Source organism: Diceros bicornis, unplaced genomic scaffold (assembly GCF_020826845.1).
Source record: "Diceros bicornis minor isolate mBicDic1 unplaced genomic scaffold, mDicBic1.mat.cur scaffold_194_ctg1, whole genome shotgun sequence".
Taxonomy (NCBI): Eukaryota; Metazoa; Chordata; class Mammalia; order Perissodactyla; family Rhinocerotidae; genus Diceros; species Diceros bicornis.
The window spans coordinates 374782-385258 of NW_026691085.1; positions in this window are offsets into that span (position 1 = coordinate 374782).

A 10477-nucleotide genomic window follows, 5' to 3' on the forward strand; every position below is an offset into this window, starting at 1 on the left:
AAGAACACCCGTTCTGAACCCAACAACCCTGTAGCTGTAAGTCAACTCTTCCTTGGAGGGCTTTTAAACTTATCTCTACAGCTGGGAGAGAGTATCTGTAACATTCATAAAATGAAAGTCAAGTGTGCAGAAAATCTCTGGCTGGTATGTCTATAGGATCCTCCTGCAAATTGCCTTTTCCATCATTGTAGTTAACGACCGTCACTCAAGATCTCTCTCCTATGTAAGGCAAGAAACTAATTGCTGTACTCAGCTTGCAAGGAGCTTTAAGCAGGATCCTCCTTTGAGAGCTTGTAAACTTGCACTGCAGCTGCAAGAGAATATCTGTAACATCCATTCCATGTAAGTTCTCTGTGGAGGAAAACACTTCCTTTTAGCTTTTTAGGATCATATTGTAAGGTGCCTTTCATCTTTGCACTTGATTGCATGCACTCAGGCCTCCTTCCTGATATAAAAGAAAACACCCCTGCTAAACCTACTTTGCCAGTGGCTGTTGGGAACACCTTCTTAGGATAGTTTCCACTTTTCACCACAGCTCGGAAAGAAGCTGTATCACATCCATTCAATGAAAGGACACCATGAAGAAAACCTCCTCTTGTAAGCGTTTATGACCATGTTCCTAAGTGGCTTTAACTACACTGCAGTTCAATCTATATTCAGAGTCTCACTAGCATATCATGATGACCATTACTGCTTATCACAGCTTGCCAGTATCTGATAGTAACATCTTCATATGAGAGGATTTAAAATTACAGTAACACTGGGAGAGTGTATCTATAACATCCATAAAACGAAAGTCTAGTATGTATAAAATTTCTTGCTTCTATCTGTATACGACTATCCTGATAATTGCCTTTATCAACATTGCAGTTAACTACCTTCAATCAGGAATTCTTCCCCATGTAAAGCAAGAAAGTTCTTGCTGACCTCTGCTTCCAAGTACTTTACAGGAGGATCTGCCTCTGAGGGCTTTTAAACTTTCCACTGCAGTGGGGCAAGTATTACTCTAACATCCATTCCATGAACCTACTCTGTGGTGAGCAACTCTTAAAGTTACCATTTTAGGATATTTTCAAGTGCCTTTTCCTCTTTGCCGCTCATTGCCTGCACTGAGGCTCCCTTCCCAACTGAAAGACAACTCACCACTGCTCAAACAAGTTTGAAAGTAGCTGTTAGGAACAACGTCCTATGACAGCTTTCCAACTATCACTACAGGTGGTGCAGATGATCATTACCATCCATTCAATAAAAGTTGACTGTTCAGAGCAACTCCTGCTTGTAGGTGTTTAGGATCATCTTGAGAAGAGTCTTTTAATTACTGCAGTTCAATCTGCATTCGCGGTCTGAGTAGCATATTATGATGAACACTATTGATTAACACAAGTGGTCAATATCATAGGTTACATCTTCATATGAGAGGTTTTTCAGTTTCACTGCAGCTAGAGGAGAGTATCTATAACATCCATAAAATGAAAGTCAAGTGTGGAGAAAATCTCATCCTTGCATCTATATAGAATCTTCTTGCAAATTGCCTTTTCCCTCTTTGCAGTTAACGACTTTCACTCAGGATCTCTCTCCCAAGACATGCAAGAAAATGTTTGCGGAACTCAGTATGCAACTATCTCTGAGGAGGTTTTTCCTCTGAGATCTATTAAACAATTCACTACATCTGGGAGAGAATATCTCCAACATCCATTCCGGGAACATACTCTGTGCAAAAAAAGTCCTCCTTTTAGATATTAGGATCATATGTTAAATTGCCTTTTCCTCTTTGCTGTTCATTGCCTGCAATGATGTTTCCTTCACTGTATAGAGACAAAACACCACTGCTCAATCAATTTTGCCAGTAGCTGTAAGGACAGGTTCGTATGAGAGCTTTCAAAGTATTACTAAATGTTTTACTGATTATATTTAACATCCATTCCATTCAAGTTGAATCTTCAGAAAAACTCCTGATAGTAGCTGTTTAGGATCATCTTGAGGAGAGATATTTAATACACTACAGTTCAATCCACTCTCAGGCTCTCATGAACATATCATGACAAACATTATAGCTTAACACATGTGGCCTATATCTGTAAGTAACATCTTCATATGAGTGGTTTTCAAATGTCAGTACAGCTGGCAAAGGGTATCTATAACATCCATCAATTGAAATTCAGGTATGGAGAAAATCTTTTGTGTGTATGTGTATAAGACTATTCTGAAAATTGCCTTTTCCAACGTTGCAATAAATAACCTTCATCCGTGCTCTTTCTCCCAAGTCAGGTAAAAAATATTTGCTGAACTCAGCTTGGAAGTATCTTTAAGGAGGCTCTCCCTCTGAGAGCTTTTAAACTTTTCACTGCAGCGGGGAGCGAATATCTATAACATCCATTTCAGGAATGTATCCTGTGGAGAAAAATTCTTCCTTTTAGCTTTTTAGGATCATATTTTAAAGTGCCTTTTCCTCTTTGTCGTTCATTGTCTGCACTGAGCCTCCCTTCCCAATGGAAATACAAAACACTCCTGCTCAATCACCTTTGCTAGTAACCATCAGAGCATCTTCTTAGGAGAGCTTTCGAACGATCACTACAGGTGGTGCAGATTATTGTTATGATCAACTCAAAGAAAGTTGACACTTCACAGAAACTCCAGCTTGTGGCTGTTAAGGGTCATCTTCAGAATAGACTTTTAATGGACTGCAGTTCAAACTCTAGTCAGGTTCCCACTAGCATCTCATGATGAATTATATTGCTTAAGACAGGTGGCCAATATCTGAAAGCAACATCTTCATCTTAGGGGTTTTAAATTTCAGTAGTGCTGGGAGAGAGTATCTATAACATCCATAACATGAAAGACAAGTTTGGTGAAAATCTCGTTCGTGTAACTGTGTACGTTCATCATGCAAATTGCCTTTTCCCTCATTGCATTTAATGGCCTTCACTCAGCTCTCTCGCCAAAGTAAAGCAAGAAAGCGTTTGTTGAACTCAGCTTGCAGGATCCTTTAAGAATGATCTTTTGAGAGCTTTTAAAATTTTCACTGCAGCTGGGAGAACTTATCTATAATATCCATTCCATGTAAGTACCATGTGGAGGAAAACACTTGCTTTTAGCTTCTTCAGATCATATTGTCAATTGCATTTTCATCTTTGCATTTCATTGCCTGCACTCACGTTTCCTCCCTGATTTAAAGAGAAAACACTACTGCTAAACCTACTCTGCCAGTAGCTGTTAGGAACACCTTCCTTTGAGAGTTTCAACATTTCAACACACCTCGGAAAGAAGCTTTACCAAATCCATTCAATGAAAATATACCGTGAAGAAAACCTCTTCTTGTACTTGCTTAGGATTATGTTCATGAATGACTTTAAAGGCACTGCAGTTCAGCCTGCATTTAGGGTATCATTAACATATCATGATGAACACTAGTGCTTAACACAGGTTGCCAATATCTGTTAGTAACATCTTCATATGAGAGGTTTTAAATTTTCAGTACAGCTGGAGAGAGTATCTATAACATCCATGAAATGAGAGTTCAGTGTGGAGAAAATCGCTTGGTTGTATCTGTATAGGAGTATCCTGAAAATTGCCTTTTCCACCATTGCAGTTCCCGACCTGCACTTAGGAATTCACTCCCAGGTAAGGCAAGAAAGATCTTGCTGAACTCAGATGGCAAGTGGCTTTCAGCAGATCTGCCTTTGCGAGCTTTTAAACTTTCCACTGCAGCTGGGACAGAATATCTACACCATACATTCCATGTAAGTACTCTGTGGAGGAACATACGTCCTTTTAGCTTTTTAAGATCATCTTACAAAGTGCCTTTTCATCTCTGCAGTTCATTGCCTGCACTCAGGTCTCCTCCACAACTTAAAGACAAAACACTACTGTAAACCTATTTTGCCAGTTGCTGCTAGGAACACATTCTTATGAGATGTTAAAATTGTCACCACAACCGGGGAAGAAACTCTATCACATCCATTCAACGAAAGTACCGTGTGAAGAATATCTTTACGTGTCGCTGTTTAGAATCATATTCATGAGTGACATTAAAAACATTGTGGTTCAGTCTACCTTCACGGTTTCACTAGCATATCATTATCAACACTATTGTTTAACACAGGTTGCTAATATCTGTTAGGAATACCTTCATATGAGAGGGTTTAAAATTTCAGTACAGATGGGAGTATCTATAACATCTATAAAAAGTAAGATCATTGTAGAGAAAGTTTCTTGCTAATATCAGTATAGGACTATCCTGAAAATTTCCTTTGCATCCTTGCAGTTAACAACATTCACTTAGTAATTCTTTCCCCATTTAATGAAAGAAAGACCTTGCTGAACTCAGATTGCAAGTAGCTTTCCCCAGGATCTGCCTCTGAGAGCTTTTAAACTTTCCACCGCAGCTGGGACACAATATCCATAACATCCAGTACATGAACGTACGCTGTGCAGAAAAATTCTTCCTTGTAGATTTTTGGATGATGTGGTTCAGTACCTTTTCCTCTTTGCCATTCATTGCCTGCACTGAGGCTGTCTTCCCAATGGAATGACAAAACACCACTAAGCAACCAAGTTTGCCAGTAGTTTTCAGGATCATCTTACTAGGAGAGCTATCACTACAGGTGATGCAGATGATCCTTACCATCCATTCGATGACAGTTGACTCTTCAGAGAAACTCCTCCTTGTAGCTCTTTAGGATCATCTTGAGAATTTGAATACACTCCAGTTCAAACTACATTCAGGGTCTCACTAGCATATCATGACGAACATTTTTGTTTAACACAGGTACCCAATAATTGTAAGTAACATCTTCATATGAGAGGTTTTAAAATTTCAGTACACTTGGGAGATATTATCTATAGCATCTGTAAAAGGAAAGGTCAGTCTGGAGCAAAATTCTTGCTTGCATCTGTAGAAGACTATCCTGAAAATTGCCTCTCCCAAAATTGCTGTTAATGAGTTTTACTTAAGAATTTTCTCCCTGGGGCCTGCCTGGTGGCGCAAATGGTTTCGTGTGCACACTCCACGTTGGTGGCCTGGGGTTTTCAGTTACCTAACCCTGGGCACGCACCAACGCACTGCTTGCCAGGACATGCTGTGGTGGCGTCTCATATAAAGTAGAGGAAGATGGGCACAGATGTTATCTCAGGGACAATCTTCCTCAGCAAAAAAGAGGAGGATCAGCATCGGATGTTACCTCAGGGCTTATCTTCCTCACAAAAAAAAAAAGAGAATTCTCTCCCATGTAACGCCAGCAAGTTCTTGATTAACTCTGCTTACAAGTACGTTTAAGGAACATCTACCCCTGAGAGCTTTTAAACTTTCCACTGTAGCTGGGAGAGAATATCTATTGTATCCATCTAATGAACATACTCTGTGGAGAAAAACATTTCCATTTAGTTTTTGAGGATCATAATGGAAAGTGCCTTTTCTTCCTTTTGGTTCGTTGCCTGCACTGAGGCTGCCTTCTCAATGCAAAGACAAAATACCACTGCTCAGGCACTTTTGCCAGTAACAACTAAGGAAATAACTTCGTGCCCTGTCTCTCTTCCTTCCAGCAAATGAGGTCCACCTTCCTTAACCAGGTTGGGGACATATTGCCATTTCAGGCCTTGAGAAGGAATATCACATTCCTTTGAGAAGGCAATTTCTGATCCCAGGTTCTAAGTAGAGCTCTAGGAACAAGTTAGTAAATGAGATTCAAAGATTACTGGAACTTAGCTGAACTATTTATAACAGCGATTGTTGGAAATAACTTCATGCCCACTATCTCTTCCTTCCATTTCATAAAGATCAGAAACCTAAAACATGTATATAACAGAATGCAGCTTCAGGCCTTGAGACTGAATCTCATATTCCTTTGAGAGGGAACTTTCTGACCCAGGCTTGTTAGCAAATGTCTAGAAACGACTTTGTATATGAGTGGCAATCATCACTACAGCTGTGCTCATCTGTATAAAATACCCATCCCGGGAGGTATCTTTGTGCTCACTCGCTCTTCATTTCAGCTAGTGAGAATCACCTTCCTAAACCAGGTTTAGAACATCATGCTATTTTGGTCGTTGAGAGCAAATCTCACATTCCTCTGTGATGACACTTACTGATAACTTCTTGTAAGTAGATGTCTAGGAACAAGTTGGAGCATCAATCAGTACTACAACTGAGTAAAATGATTTATAATACCCATTCCACGAAATAACTTCATGTAAAAACTCTCTTCATTCTAGCACTAAGCATCACTAAACTAAACCAGTTTTGGACCATATTGCCTTGTTGGGTCCTGAGAAGGATTCTCACATTCCTTTGAGAAGGCAATTTCTGATCCCAGAATGGAAGTAGATGTCTAGGAACAAGTTTGTATATGAGTGGCAGGCGTTACCACAGCTGAGCTAAGCTGTGTATAATACCCATTCCTGAAAATAACTTTGTGCCTCATCTCTCTTCCTTCCAACTCATAAGGATCACAAAGCTAAACCAGGTTTGGAACATATTGCCATGTCACTCCTTGAGATGGAATCTCATATTCCTTTGAGAAGACACATTCTGATCCTGTCCAGAATGTTGAAGTCTAGGAATAAGTATGTATATGAGTGTTAATCATTACTAGATCTGAGCTCAACTGTCTATAACAACCATTCCAGGTAATACTTTTTGCCTCATCTCTCCTCCTTCAATCTCATAAGGATCACAAATATAAACCAAGTTTCATGCATCATGCCATTTCAGGTCTTGAGAATGAATCTCACACTACTTTGAAGGCACTTTCTGATCCCTGCTTTTAAGTAGATGTCCAGGACAAGATTCTATATAAGTGGCAATCGTTACTACAACTGAACTATTCTTTGAATAACACCCGATCCTGAAAATAACTTCATGCCCAATCTATCTTCCTTCCAGCTCGTAATGAAGACCTTCCTCAAGCAAGTTGGGAACATATTGCCATTTCAGACCCTGAGAAGAAATCTCACATTCCTTTGAGACAGCAGTTTCTGATCACAGCATGTATGTAGACGTCTAAGTTCAAGTTTGTATGTGAGTGGCAATCACTAATAGAGCTGTGCTTCTCTCTTCCTTCCATCTCGTAAGGATCACAAACCTAAATCAGATTTGGAACATAATGCCATTTCAGGCCCTTGAGAACAAATCTCACACTCCTTTGAGAAAGCACTTTGTGATCTCGGCTTGGAAGTAAATGTCTAGTAACGAGTTTCTAAATGAGTGGCAATCATTACTACAGCTGAGCTAAACTATATATAAGAACCATTCCTCAAAATAACTTCCTACCCCATCTCTCTTCCTTCCAGCTCTGAAGGATTACATTTCTAAGCAAGGTTTTGAATGTAATACCATGTCGGGCCTTGAGAAGGAATCTCACGTTACCTTGAGAAGGAACTTTCTGATCCCAGCTTCTAAGTAGATCCTTAGAAACAAGTTTGTATATGAGTGGAATCATTACTACAACTGAGATGAACTATGAATAACACCTATTCCTGAAAATAACTTCGTGCCGGTCTCTCTTCCTTCCAGATCATAAGGCCCACCTTTCTCAACCACGTTTGGAACATATTGCCATTTCCGGCCTTGAGAAAGAATCTCATATTCCTTTAAGAAGGCACTTTCTGATCACTGCTTCTAAGTATATGTCCAGGAACAAGATTCTATATAAGTGGCAATCGTTAGTACAACTGAGCTATTCTATGAATAACATCAATTCCTGGAAAAAAACTTCATGCTCAATCTCTCTTACTTCCAGCTCGTAAGTACCACCTTCCTCGACCAAGTTTGGAACATATTGCTGTTTCAGACCTTCAGAAGGAATATCACATTCCTTTGAGAAGTTGCTTTCTGATCCTGGGGTTATGTAGATGTCTAGGAACAAGTTTGTATATGAGTGGCAATCATTACTACACCTGAGTTAATCTATGTAGAAAACTCATTCATGAAAATGTCATTGTGCCCAATCTCTCTTCCTTCCATCCAGTAAGGATCACAAACCTAAGCCAGGTTTGGGACATATTGTGATTTTGGGCCCTGAGAAGGAAAGTCACATTCCTTTGTGAAGGCCCTTTGTGTTCCCAACCTGTATGTAGGGAACTTGTTCTGTGAACAATTTTGCATATGAGTGGCAATCATGACGACAGGAGCTAAAGTATGTATAACAGCCATTCCTGGAAATCACTTTGTGCCTAATCTCTCTTCCTTTATCTCATCAGGATCAGCTTGCTCAACCATTTTTGGAACATCATGGTATTTTGGGCCTTGAGAAGGAACCTCATAGAGTCCAGCCCCATGGTGTAGTGGTTAAGTGTGCACCTTCTGTTGCTGGTGGCCCGCTTTTGGATACCGGGCACACACCGACACATAGTTTGTCTGGCCATGCTGTGGTGGCATCCCACATAAAGTGAAGGAAGATTGCGATGGATGTTAGGTCTGGGCCAGACTTCCTCAGCAAATAGAGGAGGATTGGCATGGACGTTCACTCAGGGCTGATCTTCCTCACAAAGAAAAAAGAGAAGGAACCTCATATTCCTTTCAGAAGGAACCTTCTTATCCCGGCTTCTAAGTAGAAATGTAGGAACAAGTTTTGTTTGGCAATCATTAGTACAGCTGAGCTAAACTGTGACTAACAGCCATTCCTGGAAATAACTTCATGCCCAAACTCTCTTCATTCCGGCTCGTAAGGACCACCTTCGTCAACCAGGTTTGGAACATAGTGCCCTCTCAGGCCTTTAGAAGGAATCTCACATTCTTTTGCGAACACACTCTCTGATATCAGCTTCTAAGTAGATATCTAGGAACAAGTTTGTATAGGAGTGACTGTCATTACTACAGCTGACAAACTTGGTATAACACCCATTCCTGGACATCACTTTGTGCTTAGTCTCTCTTCTTTCCATCTCGTAAGGATCACAAACCTAAACCTGATTTGGACCATAATGCCATTTCAGTCCTTAAGAAGGAGTCTCACATTGCTTTCAGAAAGAATGTTCTGATCCTGGCTTTTACGTAGATGTCTAGGAACAAGTTTGTATATGATTGGCAATCATTACTACAGTTGAGGTGAACTTCACATAACACCCATTCCTGGAAGTAACTTTGTGCCTAATCTCTCTTCCTTCCATCTCATAAAGATCAGAAACCTAAACCAGATTTCGAACATACTGTCATTTCGCACCTGGACAACAAAACTCACATTCCCTTGAGAAGGCTCTAAGTAGATGTCTAGCAAAACGTTGCTATATGAGTTTCAATTATTAGTAGAGGTGAGCTTTATTTTGTATAACACCCATTCCAGGAAATAACTTTGTGCCTTATCTCGCTTCCTTCAATCACGTAAGGATCACAACCCAAAACGAGGTTTGGTAAATAATGCCAATTTGGCCGTTGAGAACGAATCTCACATTTCTTTGAGAAGGCAATTTCTGATCCTGGTTTGTAAGTAAATGTCTAGGAGCAAGTTTGAATATGAGTGGCAATCATTACTACAGCAGAGATGAAATATATATCACCTATTCTTGAAAATAACTTGGTGCCCAATCTCTCTTCCTTCCAGCTCGTAAGCATCACCAACCTAAATGTTTTGGAACATATTGGCATTCGGACCCTGAGAAGGTATCTCACATTCCTATGAGAAGGCACTTTCTAATCCCAACCTATATGCAGATATGCAGGAACAAGTTTGTAAATGAGTGACAATCATTATTAAAGCGGATTTATAAGGTGTATAACACCTAATCCCTGAAACAACTTTGTGCATAATCTCTCTTCCTCCCATGTTGTAAGGATCACTTTGCTCACCCAGGAACATAATTGGAAAATAATGCCATTTCTGGACCTGAGAATTAATCTTACATTCCTTTGAGAAGGAAATTTCTGATGCAGGCTTCTAAGTAGAAGTCCATGAGCAAGTTTGTATATGAGTGGCAATCTTCCGACAGCTTAGCAAAAGTATGTGTAACGCCCATTCCTGGAAATAAATTTGTGCCTAACCTCTCTTCTTTCCATCTTGTAATGGTGAAAAACCTGAACCCGTTTTGGAGCATAATGCCATTTTGTGCCCTGAGAACGAATCTCATACTCCTTTGATGAGGCACTTTCTGAACCATCTTGTAAGTAACAGTCTAGGAACAAGTAGCTATATGAGTGGTAATCGTTAGTACAACTGAGCTAACCTATGTATAGCACCTGTTTCTAGACATGACTTCATGCCGAATCTCCCTTCCAGCTGCTACAGATCTCCTTCCAAAAGCAGGCTTGTAAACAGGGCCATGTAGGGCCTTGAGGCAGGATCACTCTCAAATGCCTTGGAGAACACAATTTCTTTTCCGGGTTTGAATGTAGATGGTATGAAACAGCTTGGTATCTGAGAGGCATTCATTACTACAGCTGAATTGAACTATGTATTACAACCATTCCTGATAGTAACTTCATGCCCAATCTGTCTTCCTTCCAGCTCCCAAGGATTGCCTTCCCAAAACAGGTTTTGCATAGGGC